The sequence below is a fragment of the Protopterus annectens genome, chromosome 1.part2 (genome assembly GCF_019279795.1).
Source record: "Protopterus annectens isolate FY-2018-M chromosome 1.part2, PAN1.0, whole genome shotgun sequence".
Classification (NCBI taxonomy): domain Eukaryota; kingdom Metazoa; phylum Chordata; order Ceratodontiformes; family Protopteridae; genus Protopterus; species Protopterus annectens.
The window spans coordinates 327955928-327969750 of record NC_056727.1 but is presented as its reverse complement, the minus strand read 5'-3'; positions in this window follow the sequence as shown (position 1 = coordinate 327969750).

Genomic DNA, 13823 nt, shown 5'->3' with positions numbered 1-13823 from the left:
ACACACCTCCAGGCTTATCAAACAGTATGGAGCACAGGAGACACTCCAGGTGCAGTTAACTATTGACAAAATACCTATTCAAATCATAGCTAGCTACAGACCCCCAAACATGAGTCAGGAGGCCCACTCCACCTATCTGGACTTACTTGAATCCGGCAAGATTCAACCCTCTACCTTGATCCTGGACAACTTTAACTACTCAACCATAGAGTGGAAGACCTATTCTAGCTCAAACACGAATGCCCAGAGATCCCTCGACTTTGTCAATGCCAGTGCATTGGATCACCTGGTTTACCCCCCCCCCCCCACAAGAGGTGAAAATATCCTGGACCTGGTACTAACCAACATGAGTCGCCACTGTAGCACGCCAACAGTGTCATCCTCCTTGATAAGCTCTGACCATAAAGCTATCACTTTAAAAGTCATCATATCCTCTGACCTCCCCCTTGCCAGTGTCAAACAAAAAACTCTTTCCAAAGCTGACTGCGACCTGCTGAGAGCAGGTATAAGCAGCTTCACAGCCACCATCCCTTCAGTTGAATTAAGCACTAATGCCCATGCCTACACCAAAAACTATATGAGCACCTATATAGCTGCATGGACTCAGCAATACCTGACAGGACCAAATCATCTTCCTCAAAGAAGAGTAAACCTGTCTGGTGGACAGCAGCAATAAACAGACTCTATAATAAATGGAAAAAAAATTGCTGTCCAGGACCAAGAAGGAGCAGGTGCCAAGTTGGAAGCAATCTCTCCTTTGTATGAACAAGCAAATAAGGTCACTGGTGAAATCCTCTAAGGCTAAATTTGAGTCCAAATTGGCCACATCCATTAAGGACAATCCCAAGGCCTTATTTGCATATGTCCGCAATCTCAAAGGTAACTCCCAAATCTGCTCTGAATTGGTGGTCAAGAATACCACATACACAAACGTCATAGATATAGTCAACCTGCTGGCAGACAAGTTCAGTGAAAACTTCACCTACCTGTCCCACCCATCAGTAAACCAGGACATCCCCACCACCTGCCCCCCTCCCCTCATCACTAGAGAGCAGGTTATTAATGACTTCTCAAAGGCAAAAAATACAGCCTCCATGGGACCCGACAACATCCCTGGCTGTGTCCTACATGATCTCAGGCAAGAGCTCTCAGCACCACTAGGCAGCCTATTCAACCAAAGCCTGTGCACTGGCTTTGTCTCAGTTGTAGAATGGAGGACAGCCACTCTCATCCCTCTGCACAAAGGTGGAGCATCCACTGACCCAGGCAATTATAAGCACATCAGCCTAACTAGCCTGATATGCAAGGCCATAGAACACATTATCATGGACCTTATAAACAAGGCCATTGGCAACCTCCAAATGCTTGATCCCACACAGTTTTTTTTTTTGTCAAAGGGCGATCATGCCTGTTAAACTCGGTCACCTTCTTCAAAACAGTCACCAAAGCCATGGATGAGGGCAAAACAGTGCACACCACCTACCTTGACCTGGTCAAAGCATAATAGATAAACTCTCCCAGCTGGGCATCAACCCATAAATTACCAGATGGGTTGCTAAGTGGCTCACTGATAAAACCCACTCAGTCAAAACAGGGGAAGCCACCTCTAGTAGTAGACCCATAACAAGCGGCATATCCCAAGGATCGGCCTTGGGGTCTCTACTGTTTGGGATATACTTTCCTGAGGTGCAAGCCAAAACCAGTGGCCTGTGGCTAACCAACTTTGCAGATGACTGCAGGCTGGGCACTCTCATAAATTCCCCTAGCGATGTGAACATCCTTCAAGAGGGCATTAACCAAACTAATGACTGGTACCAGAAGCATGGCCTCAAACTGAATGCCAAGAAATGCATCATTATCCCCTTTGTGCAAATGGTGTCCCCACTAATTAGCACATTAATAACAATGTACTAAGCACACAATCAGTAGTGAGGGACTTGGGCACCCAAGTTGATAGCAACCTGACTTTTGACCATCATATTGCCTCTGTTGTATGGAGGGCTTTCTACATGGCCCATCTCATAAGTAAAGGTATTTCATCCAGGAACAAGGAGGTCATAACATCCCTGTACTCCACTCTTATCAAACCCACTATTGAGTACAATACCCACTTCGGCATGTACCTTGCCAAACACATGCAGCAGTAGGAGATACCATAGAGGTTCCTGACCAGGAAAATCCAGGGACTCAGACACCTATCCTATACAGATAGTCTAAAAGCCCTGTCCCTCTACTCAGTCTCATACAGACTGCTCAGAGGTGACCTGTGTCTGGAATACAAGGCCATCTCAGACTCAGCCTTGATAGAGTTGCTGCATATCCGTAAGTCAAACTCCACTCATGCAACCCAAATGCAAGGTCTTAACCTGGTCTGTGACATTAATAGAACTTGTTGGTGGGATAGATTTGTGTCCCAATGACTCCCCCATCTGTGGAATAGACTTTCTCTCCATGTCAAGCAGAGTACCTCACTAGCCCTCTTTAAGAGGAACCTGGACGACTGGATGGGAAACAGAAAATATATCCCTGGGATCCCACTTGTGTCCCTGCTGGACAGGGAAAACAGGTGCTGACTTAGTGGGAACATGGGTGAAATTCTTGGCTAAGCTTAGAAAGGCCTCTGGGCCAATAGCCTAGTAAATCCTATGAACCTATGAACCTGTAATACTAATAACTCTCATTCATGGAAACAGTCAATAAAGCCAGGGATAGTGAAAAATCCATATCTGCATTATTCCTTAATTCATCAAAAGCCTTCAATACTGTTACTCACACAAAAGTTCTAACAGAAATGCCATCATTAGTCCTTAGAGCAAATGGCTTAAACTGGTTTCAGCTCGAAGACAGATTCCAGTCAGTAAAATAGCAGAACACTCTATCCCCCTTTTTCCTTGTAAATAAAGGTGTCCCGCAAGGCTCAACCCTTGGACCCTTACTGTTTAGTATACTTACCTACTCACTCCATACATGCACACAGCATGCCTCCATTATACAATATGCTTACAATTCAGCACTTATATGGTCATCAAAAGATCCAACTCATCAACAGCAAATTGCTCTTGAATCTTTCTCTGCCACAGAAAAATGGTTATAAAACACATGCTTAATCCTAGCAAAAACAAACTACTACTATTTTTTCCCCACAGGAAAGTCGCATGAAAAAAAAAGTTCAAAACGTGTTCCCTCAATAGCACCAATATTGAACTAACCTTCCAATCTAAGCTGCTAGGAATACTATATGACACTCTTAGATTCGATTACCACATGCAAAGTGCCACAAAACAAATACAACAAAAGATTAGCTCTACCCTACAGAGCTAGAAACCTCCTCACCCCCACCTCTAAAATCACACTAGTGAAAATTGCCTCCTTCCTCCTTTCATTTGTGGTCCCCTCATTCTCACACATTTCCAAAAATCAAATATTCATAAACTGGAATAATGTTATAAGAAAATTGCCAAATTTGTTACTAGAGCTCAATACTGTACTCATAATTGTACTACACAAAAAAAGTTAAGTGGCTAGAACTACACAACTACCTAAAAGAAACTCAATTATTCACTGCATATAAGATCACTGACTATCCTGACATGTCTACTGCTCTAAATGCAACCCTATAAAAATACTCATCCAGTCTCTGTGAACAAATGACCAAAAGTAACTTACTATATATAGACCAAACAAACCAGGTGGACATTTCCTTTACTCCTGCTCTGTTGCTAAAGCCTGGAATTCCCTCCCTACTACCAATAAAACAGCTACCTCTTACCAATCCTTCTAATTATATCTAAAAGACTACTTAAAAAAGGAATGGGTCTGCTCCTGCTCTACACCAGGATAACCATCTACTGTCCTACTTAAAGATCAAATTACTCTTGACCCCTTATCCATGAAAACATTCCTATCAAATCTCTCCTAGTGTCTCTATAAACATTCTACTCCCCTAACTCTCTTTAAACTCTAATATATCCACATAAAATCCTCACCCCTGTGGTTTGTACTTCGATGAAAACTCTGTATCACAACCTACATCTGTCAATAATATATACTTAACCAAACTTTATCTAGCATGGTCTTATTGTTCTCACAATACTTAGGCATCATGTCTGTCTTCATTAGCATATCTGAAACTAAACACCATCATAACAATCTTAGAGTCTCATGTCAACAGCTTATTTCATTCTATCATACCTACCATGTTACTTCTCAGTTATGTAAATATTTGACTTGATATACCCAGTTTATTTGTACTTTTGTAAATATTTGATTCTATGCATTGGTGTTTCAAATGTAATTTTGCATTTAATGTTACAAATGTAAATTCTTTAAGTACTGTATTGTGAAATGTGATTGATACCTGAAGCTTTTCTACCCAGGCCTCTGCTGAAAATGGGCACATACCCAGACAGACTATCCCGGTAAATAAAAATCAAATAAACAAATAAATAAATACATGAAAGGGTATCAAAACAGTAGATGTAATAATTACTTTTTAAAGAGTTAGTGAATGCAATAGGTGCCTGTATAGTGTCAACTTTAACCACTCTGGAGGCTGAGATACATAAAATAAGGCTATTTTAAAGGTGAAATAAAAACTGCCAATGTTTTCTTTGCACAGTTAATCTTAGAGATATTTACATTATTTACACAATATCTTAGATGCCAGTTCTGAGATTTAAAATGTAACATCACCAAATCTATTCCATATATGTTCATTCCCACAAATTTGTACCAGCAACCAGGCTTTAGATTATCATTCAGAGCTGCACTCATCAATCAAACTTTCATTCCTACTCTACACAAACTCTTCAGCTGATTTTCCTTCAGGCCACAGCTACCATAGGCCATGAATCACCCATATAACTCATGGAATTATGAATCTCCAGGGAGATCTCTTGATCTACCCGCGAGGATCCTGTGACTTGGGGAGTTATCTTCTTGATTTCTTATTTAGATGCAGTCTTTTATACAATACTAATCTGAAATTAGTTTTCCTTTACATTATTTAATACCACCAATTACTTCACTAATGATTGTGAGAATTTTACAGACACAAGTTAGAGTTTCCACATGTAAAAACACATTCTCCATGCTCCATGGACATGATATCACAATGGTAAAGCATCATTGCACTTTGTAACCATGGCTATTTAACATTTATATAAGTGAAGCAACAGAAAAGATCTCAGGGTACAAAAAGGATATCCCAAAAGTAAAGAACCTTAAATGTCCATTCATTCGCATTGCTAATGATATGTTTATTTGACATTACATTTGCAGCATTTTAACAAACAATTAATTACAATAGAGTAACTAGCAATACAATTTAAGTCAAAAATAAGCACAGCTAACAGTAAGATGGTGATTTTCAATACAATGTAAAGACATATAAAGCTTATTTTTACAAGACATGTTTAGAGGAGATTTAAAATTTATAATTATTGTGGTTTTATAGGGTCTATATTAAAATCGTGAAGAGGCGTTACATTGAACACCTCTTCAGCAACACAAAAGACCAAATGGACTAAACCGCAAATGGTCAAACAGCGATTTCTTTCCCTGGGAAAGAAATCGCTAGTACCAAACACATGCACACACTATTTAAAACATAACTAAATTAAGGCTGTGCCCCCCACACACCCCTTAACTAACTATACCAATTCCAAGATCGCACTAGAAGGGCAATGCTACGGCTCAGGCCAAGCAATTTTTTCCCTGGGAAAAAAATTGCTGGCTTGAGCCTTTGCTATTTTCAGACTTCGATCTTTATGTGTAGCTGAAGAGATGCTCAATGTAACACCTCTTTGTGATTTTAATATAGCCCCGTTTTATATATATTCAAATGATGGCAAAAATTAGGAGGTGCAAGCACCCAGCAGGATGAAAACACTCTCATCAAACTAAACAAACAACTCAGAGGACAAATTAAATCTACCAAAGCCAAATTTGAGGTACGTTTGGCCTCCTAGGCGTAGGACAACGACAAAGCATTCTTTAGCTATGTCCACAACCTTAAAGGCAATACACAATTGTGTGCAGAGATCAGTGTAAATGGAGCCTCTTATACTGAGACAGGAGATATAGCCAACTTCCTTGCTGACAAATTCAGCTCCAACTTCACCCTTCACTCCCCCCTCAACCTTCCCATAGGAAATGTCATCAAATAAAACTCCCCCTACTATCACTAGGGAACAGGTCCTTAATGCTCTCTCTAAGACAAAGAACACTGCATCAATGGGCCAAGACAATATCCTAGGATGCCTTCTTAATAACATGAACCATGACCTATCAGGCCCTCTGGAACTACTATTTAACTGTAGCCTCCAAACAGGCTTTGTGCCTCATGAATGGAGAAAGGCAACAATCATCCCTTTGCACAAAGGTGGGCCATCTAAAGACCCTGGAAACTACAGACCCATAGGTCTCACTAGTCTTCCATGTAAATCCATGGAAAGAATTAGCATGGAGATAATCAACAGAGATATAGTAAACCCTGATACACTGGACCCAACCCAGTTTGGTTTCGTCAAGGGCAGATCATGCCTACCCAACCTGGTGGACTTCTACAAGAAGGTCACCAAAGCAATGGATGAGGGCAAAGGCGTTCACACTGCCTGCCTTGACCTGGCCAAGGCATTTGACACAATATCCCACTCGGGTATTGTTGACAAACTCAGGAGGTTAGGTACAAACCTGTATGTCACCCAGTGGATAGCCAACTGGCTCACAAACGGGACACAGAAGGTTAGAATTTTATTTATTTATTTATTTAACATTTGTTAACTGGGAAAGTCCACCTTGGAATGAAGCCAATTTTCAGTGGAGACCCAGGGAGAAAGGCTCCAGATGCATGTCTTTGTAATGTGGGAGGAAACCAGAGCACCCAGAGGAAACCCACACAAATGCAGGGAGGACATACAGACTCCTCATAAAAGGCACCCCAGCTGAGAATCAAACCAGAGTATCTCTTGTTGTGAGGTGACAACACTACCACTGCACCACTGCGCTGTCAATTATTATATTATTGTAGAATTGGGGAGTCCACCTCTACAAAGAGGTCAGTCACAAGTGGAGTCTCTCAGGGATCAGTCCTTGGGCCGTTCCTTTTTGGCATTTACTTTTCAGAAGTCAAAGCCAATGTCAGTGGTCTCTGACTGACTAAATTTGCAGAAGATTGCAAATTAGGAGCTGTCACTGAATCTCACACTGACACAAATGTTCTCCAGGAGGGCGTGTCACCGACAAACAACTGGTGTCAGAGCCATGGACTAAAACTAAATGCCAAGAAATGCATAATAGTATCCTTTGGGAAGTCATCCATCACTTGTAACTATCATATTGACAACACACCCCTTAGAGTTGACCCAGTAGTCAAGGACTTAGGGACACACATAGATAGTAATGTAGCCATTGATCATCACGTGTCTATAGTGGTGAGGAAATCATTCTATGTTGCACAACTTATAAACAAAGATATGGCATCTAAGTCCAAGGAAGTCATTGTTCCACTGTATTCAGCATTCATCAGACCTATTATTGAGTACAATGCCCCCTCTAGTATGTACCTAACCAAGCATATCCAACAACTGGAATATCCACAGAGGCTCTTCGCTCAAAGAATAAAAGGCATAACTAATATGTCCTATGCAGACCACCTCAAGAGCCTTTCTCTGTATTCTGTCTCCTACAGGCTTTTGAGGGGAATAGAGGACATTGTCAGACCCCACTCTGATGGACCTCCTCCATATCCATATAATAGACAGCACCAGAATTATCTGTTCTAAAGACATAAACCTTGCCTGCGATATAAATAGGACCTGCTGGAGAGATAGGTATATATCCCAGAGACTACCCTGTTTATGGAACAGGCTCCCCATCCATGTAAAACAGAGCTCTTCTCTAACTCAATTCAAGTGCAACTTGGACAATTGAATGGGAAACTGGAAATTCATCCCTGGTTTGGCACCTGTGTCTCCAATGGACAGAGGTAAGCTGTAAATGGTTCATCTCCTAGGCCCATGCTTACACTTATCAAGGGTATCATAACTTGTCAGAGATTTGGTATGCATGGCTAGACTTAAAAAGGCCCTTGTGGTTGTTAGCCTAGTAAACACCTATGAACCTATGAACCTATTTATTGGAAGTTACAAATTCAGCATATGACTTTACATATTGAAAGTGTATATGTTGTAAACAATTTTATTTGAGAATAAGGCAGATGTCACAGTATATCTTTGATTACAGCAATAAATTCTAAGTTATATAGTATAATTATGTGTGGAGCTGAAATATGAGATATTAAGGAAAGACACTCAACATTTGAAAAGTTTATATGTTTTTATGTTATATCTTTAGATTGTCTAAATCCTTTCTACCTTTACATATAAGGGGAACATTGTATGGTTAATGAGAAAGTAAAGATACTAAAGGGAACATTACTAAGAGAAGTTCTGACTAAAATGAAAAATGACAAAAATGTAATTTTATATCAAAATGCAGAGCACAATAGAAAGAATATTCAAAAATGCAGACATATAAGTTTAAAGTATTATTTCAAAATGGTAGTGCTAGTGATTCATACCTACCTTACTGAAACAACATAAAATGTCATGGATGAAGAGCATTTAGAACTGACAGATAAGACTAGATATTCAAAATCATATGTGACTGAACAGGTAAGGAAGAAAAATAAAAAACGCATGTACATTACTAAAAGGAGACATAATATATCTATATTTATGTATATTTATGAAATATAAGCTTGGGATTTGTGCTGCAAATATATTAAAAAACAGGTTAAAAAACAAATATGGTTCAATTGTGTATTTGTGGGTTATAAAGATGGGAAAAGTTGTTACATATCCTTTCTGAATATATTAAATATGATAAAATTATGGTTGAACTATTCAAACTTGGTTCAAGATACAAGGAATATCTGGATGGAAAACAGGAAGAATGAAATGGTCTCTTACTAAATATCAATAATTGTTACACAATTTTAGATGTAACAACTGAGTTGTGTAAAAGTAATAAGATAAGAGAAGTCTGCATTTAAAAGATGACACTGGACATTATAATCTGAATTCCTGCCAAGACTTTTTGTATTTTAAATTTTAACAATAATCTGTGTGAATAAAATGGATCTTGGGATTATCTATTATTAACTTTTTTCATAAAATTATTTGATAATATATGAAAATAGTATTGTTGCAATATAATATGTATTGCAACAGCATATAATGGATACAATAAAGACCTCTTTCCTTTAATCTCTTTCATTTAATTAGCTTTGCTTTTGTTCTTTTTTTCAAGCTATATGTATGTCGTGTTTGTTGCATAATATTTTTAAATGATTGAAAGTTATCTGCATCACTGTTATATATTACGTAGTTTTGTTTTGTTTGTTTGTTTGTTTGTTTTTTGCTGTATACTGTTAAACTATTTTAGTAGGATACTGGTGGATAGTGAGTTTTATTGAGTAAGTAGTTATTATTGTATTGTATTGTATTTTATTGCATTGTATTTATTTATTTATTTTTGGGATTGCAAATTGTATAGTAATTTTGCTACAGTTTGTTATGGGATGAAATGTGTCAGAACTTTCTAATCATTTGGCTTCAGATATTATTAACAGCCCAATGCTTATTTCCTTTTATGAAATAGAAACTTGTTGATTGATTAGGCCATTTTCCTGAATGGAATTAATATGGGTCAAATTTAACTACCTGCACAAGTTCCTCAGAAACATTAGTTCAGTAAGAAGAGAAAAAAGAAACTAAACTAAAAGTGGTGCCCTGACTAATAATTTATATTCATATGCCATAGGACTGCAATTAAATCACATTACATAATAAAGATAAATAAATATCTTTCCTGCTTTGATTAATGCATTAGTTTTGATAACTGTAGCATAATTAATTAATTTAAAAGGAAAATAAGTACTGAAAACTTGTAATATGCTAGCAATTATGCAATAAGCCTTATCAGTACCTGGTAGAAATCAGGAAAACTGGAGTCTCCAGTAGAAATTGCAATATTCAGCAATGATATAAAATAAGCTATAAAGCAAAAGTTTCAAATGCAAACACATTAACCATTGGAATGCATTCATATGAGAATGTTCTTCGATGCTTCATGTTCGCTGTTTTGAGAATACTGAACTTAACATATTCCTTCTCTTTAATAATGTCAGTTTCTCATATAAACCAACCTCAAAGGAGAAGAAAAATAATTAAAAATACAGTAATAAAAAGTCAAAACTGCACCAAACGCTTGTAGATGAAAGCAGCTTTTAAATGAGCAGTACCAGAATTCTTACAAAACTCAAGTTAACTTATTAGGTTTAGACTTCTAGCATTGAGTAGCAATACCCTCAGATTCTTCTTGCTTGTACCTCTTACGTTGTTGAATTTGTCATTTGAACCTTGCCTAAAAAAGGCACTATAGGGGTGGCTAGAGCCTTAGCCAGTATCCAGAATCCCAGGGGCAACAGGTGCAGGCCATCTCTGGCAAAGCATCATGGTTTGTCGATCATGTCATCCCAGGCAAACAGATACTGGATCCCCTTAGAATGACACCAGAAGCTTAGCCAATTGTTGAAGTCAATCATTTTGTCCTTGTACTGTGGTATCATTCTGGGTGATGGCAGGATGCTACTCAGGGCTAGCGTCATACCTGCCTGGGCTACAAGATTGGACAACTCCTCCATGTCCCTTTTCATGTAGTCCAGGGAGGTACGTCTCAGGTCATTCACACCAACATGGACAATGACAGAGTCATATTTGCACTTGTTGTGGAGTGACCTGAGTGCATGCGTTATGTAGTGGATCTTGGCACCTGACAGGCAGATGACAGTAACTTTCTCCTTGTTTAGCCTGGTGAGTGGAACATCAGTGTGCCTGACTATAGAGTCACCTATGACTAGAGTGTTGGGTACGTTGTTATGCCTTATGGGCTGTGGTTGAGTGGCACACTGAGTTTGTGGGCTATGTGTCATTTGGGTTGTGTTGGGGGGTGGAGGTTGCTTGTGTTTCTGCTTTGGAGGTCCCTGTTGCTTTGGCAGGTTTTTACTGAGAGCCTCCACGAATGTAGGTGTGTGTTTTGTGTTTCTATGTGTGTGTTTTGGTGGTGTAGGTTTTGAGGGACTATGTGCTGAGTGTGATGTGGTGCAAGTGTTTACCTTCTCCTCTTGACTGTCTAGTCCAGTCTTAGGTGAAGAGATCTTTGCTTCCAGTTTGGCTATATAAGTGCATCTCTCACAGGTTGTAGTGTTGGGTGGTAGGAGGAGAGGGTTGTCTGTGTACATGAGGCAATTGCTGCATTGCCCCAAGATGCCCAGATTCATCAGGTAGACAGGAGAAAACACCGGGAGCTGACCCTTAGACATGCCTGGATAGGTGCTTATTTGTTAAGTACTAGAAACTGTTTTCCTCTGGACAGTGAGGAAACTTGAGTGCTGTAGTAATCTGTAGCTTATTTAGTGCTTACAATAAGTTCTGAACAAGTGCTGAGCTCAAAGAAACAGATTTGAGTGCTGAAACAAAAAACTGGCTAGTTCTAAGAAACAAAATTAAGCTAGAAGGCTTCCCTCCAACACAGAAAGGCTTGGGGGCTTAGAAGCCCACAAATAGTCCTGGACACGGCAAATCTGTATCCAGACTAGACTACCCACAGGAAAGGCAGGAAACAAGCTTAGAAGTGTAAAGAGAGAAAGGAGGAGCAGAAACTAAACTGATTGGCCTTCTGAAATGTTCTCCCTATATTAGGTAGAATGAGGTAATGACACTAGATTGGGAGGAAGGTCCCAGATCAAATTTACAGTAGGGGCGGGCAACTACAAAGCCACCAACTATAAGAACAGCATACCAATAGGGAGGGAAAAACTGCAGAAGTGTTTCTCACAGTAGAAAAGCAGCAGTGAGCCTTTAAATGAAAGTTTTAAACAGCTAAAGGATCTTCTAGAGAAAGCTTTTAACTGCAAACAAGTTATCAGAATCAAACAACCCAACAGATGCTTAATAAAAGTGGACAATTTCCAGTTAATACCACACACACAGTGAAACTAGCTAGTACATAGGTAGTACATAGGTTAGTACTAAAGCTACTGCCTTTTGCAAAGCCATTTTTAAGCTCCAATATCTCTCTTGTGAGATTCAAACCCTGCACCTTGTGTTTGTAAGGCAAACACCTTAACCATTAGGCCACCTTCCCAACCCCTACAGCAGGCAAAGTGCTATAAATAACTCGAAAAAATAAGCAAAAAAAAAAAACAGGATACTTAATGTTATATATTATAGATCCGAGTTTGCTCAGTGTCCTTCCTTCAATTAGCTCAGTGTGAAATGGCAGAAACACTCACAACTTAACTTCTTAGGTAACAGAAAGTTGAAACCTGAGACAACTTTTAAGAAAAAAAGTTCAAAAGAACCGATGAGGTGCTTAGTCTAAGCTGTACTCCAGGTGACCTCAGTCAGCCAATGACCTTAGACAATTCTCTCTCACTGAAATGCCTGCTGGCTTTGGCTAAACCAAGATGTCCCTGAATATGTGCTCAGACACACAGCCTCCACAAACACTAGGCCCAAACACAAGCCTGAATATGGACAATGCTACAAATATCCACACTACTTAGAAACAAACTGCAGAAATGTTTCTCACAGCAGAAAAGCAGCAGTGAGCCTTTAAATGAAAGTTTTAAACAGCTAAAGGAGCCTCTAGAGAAAGCTTTTAACTGCAAACAAGTTATCAGAATCAAACAACTCAACAGATGCTTAATAAAAGTGGACAAATTCCAGTTAATACCAAACACACAGTGAAATTAGCTAGAAAAATATACAGTAGGCAAAGTGCTATAAATAACTCGAAAAAATAAGCAAAAAAAACAGGATACTTAATGTTATATATTATAGATCCGAGTTTGCTCAGTGCCCTTCCTTAATCATTAATTTCTCATTAAAATCATTTACTTTTGATTTTACCTAACCTCTTACACTTGCTATAGTGGTCTCTCTCTTTTCCTCAAGCATAAATTTTCACTTTACTTTCAAAACTAACATATATTTTAGAATTATAAACAAATGTTTCCAATAGCTATCTTTACTCTGATAAACTTAGTCCTTCACAGTAACTGCTTTTAAGATAATGCATTCATAAATTCCTAGGTTTAATTGTTTGATCATTGGTCTTCAGAAAGATCGATAGCTAGAGTTCTTTTAATAGCATGCAAATTTTTCTGTTTCCTAAACATACACGCACACACATAGATGCGTGCATGCACACACGCACACACACACACACGCAAACACACATGCACATAGATAGATAGATAGACAAATATAGATATAAAAATATGATAAATATATATTTAAATAATATGAAAAATACACATACATAAATGTGTGTGTGTGTATGCATTTGTGTGTGTCTCATGTTTATATGTTCACTATTACAATGTAAGTTAAACTAAAGGCTTTGGTATAACCGTGGTCAGTGTTAGAATTACTACTGACTATAGTAACCAAAGAACTAACATCATGGGAATTATTACATGTACCTGTAGCCATAAATGGGCACCATTTTTCTATTAAGTTATTTTTAACATGTAATACAATGTCCAACACTAAACTCCTATGGTAGCTTCTTCCCATAAATAAATCATTTAAATCCTCAGTTTCATTATTAAGCATCTCATCATTCATATTCAACTTTGATAACCTTATTACCTGACCTTTAATGACCAGCATCCACTTTTATCATCCTTCATAAATCTCAGATGCTTAGTATAGACCATAATCTGTTTCAATCCACCGCATTTAGTTAAATTC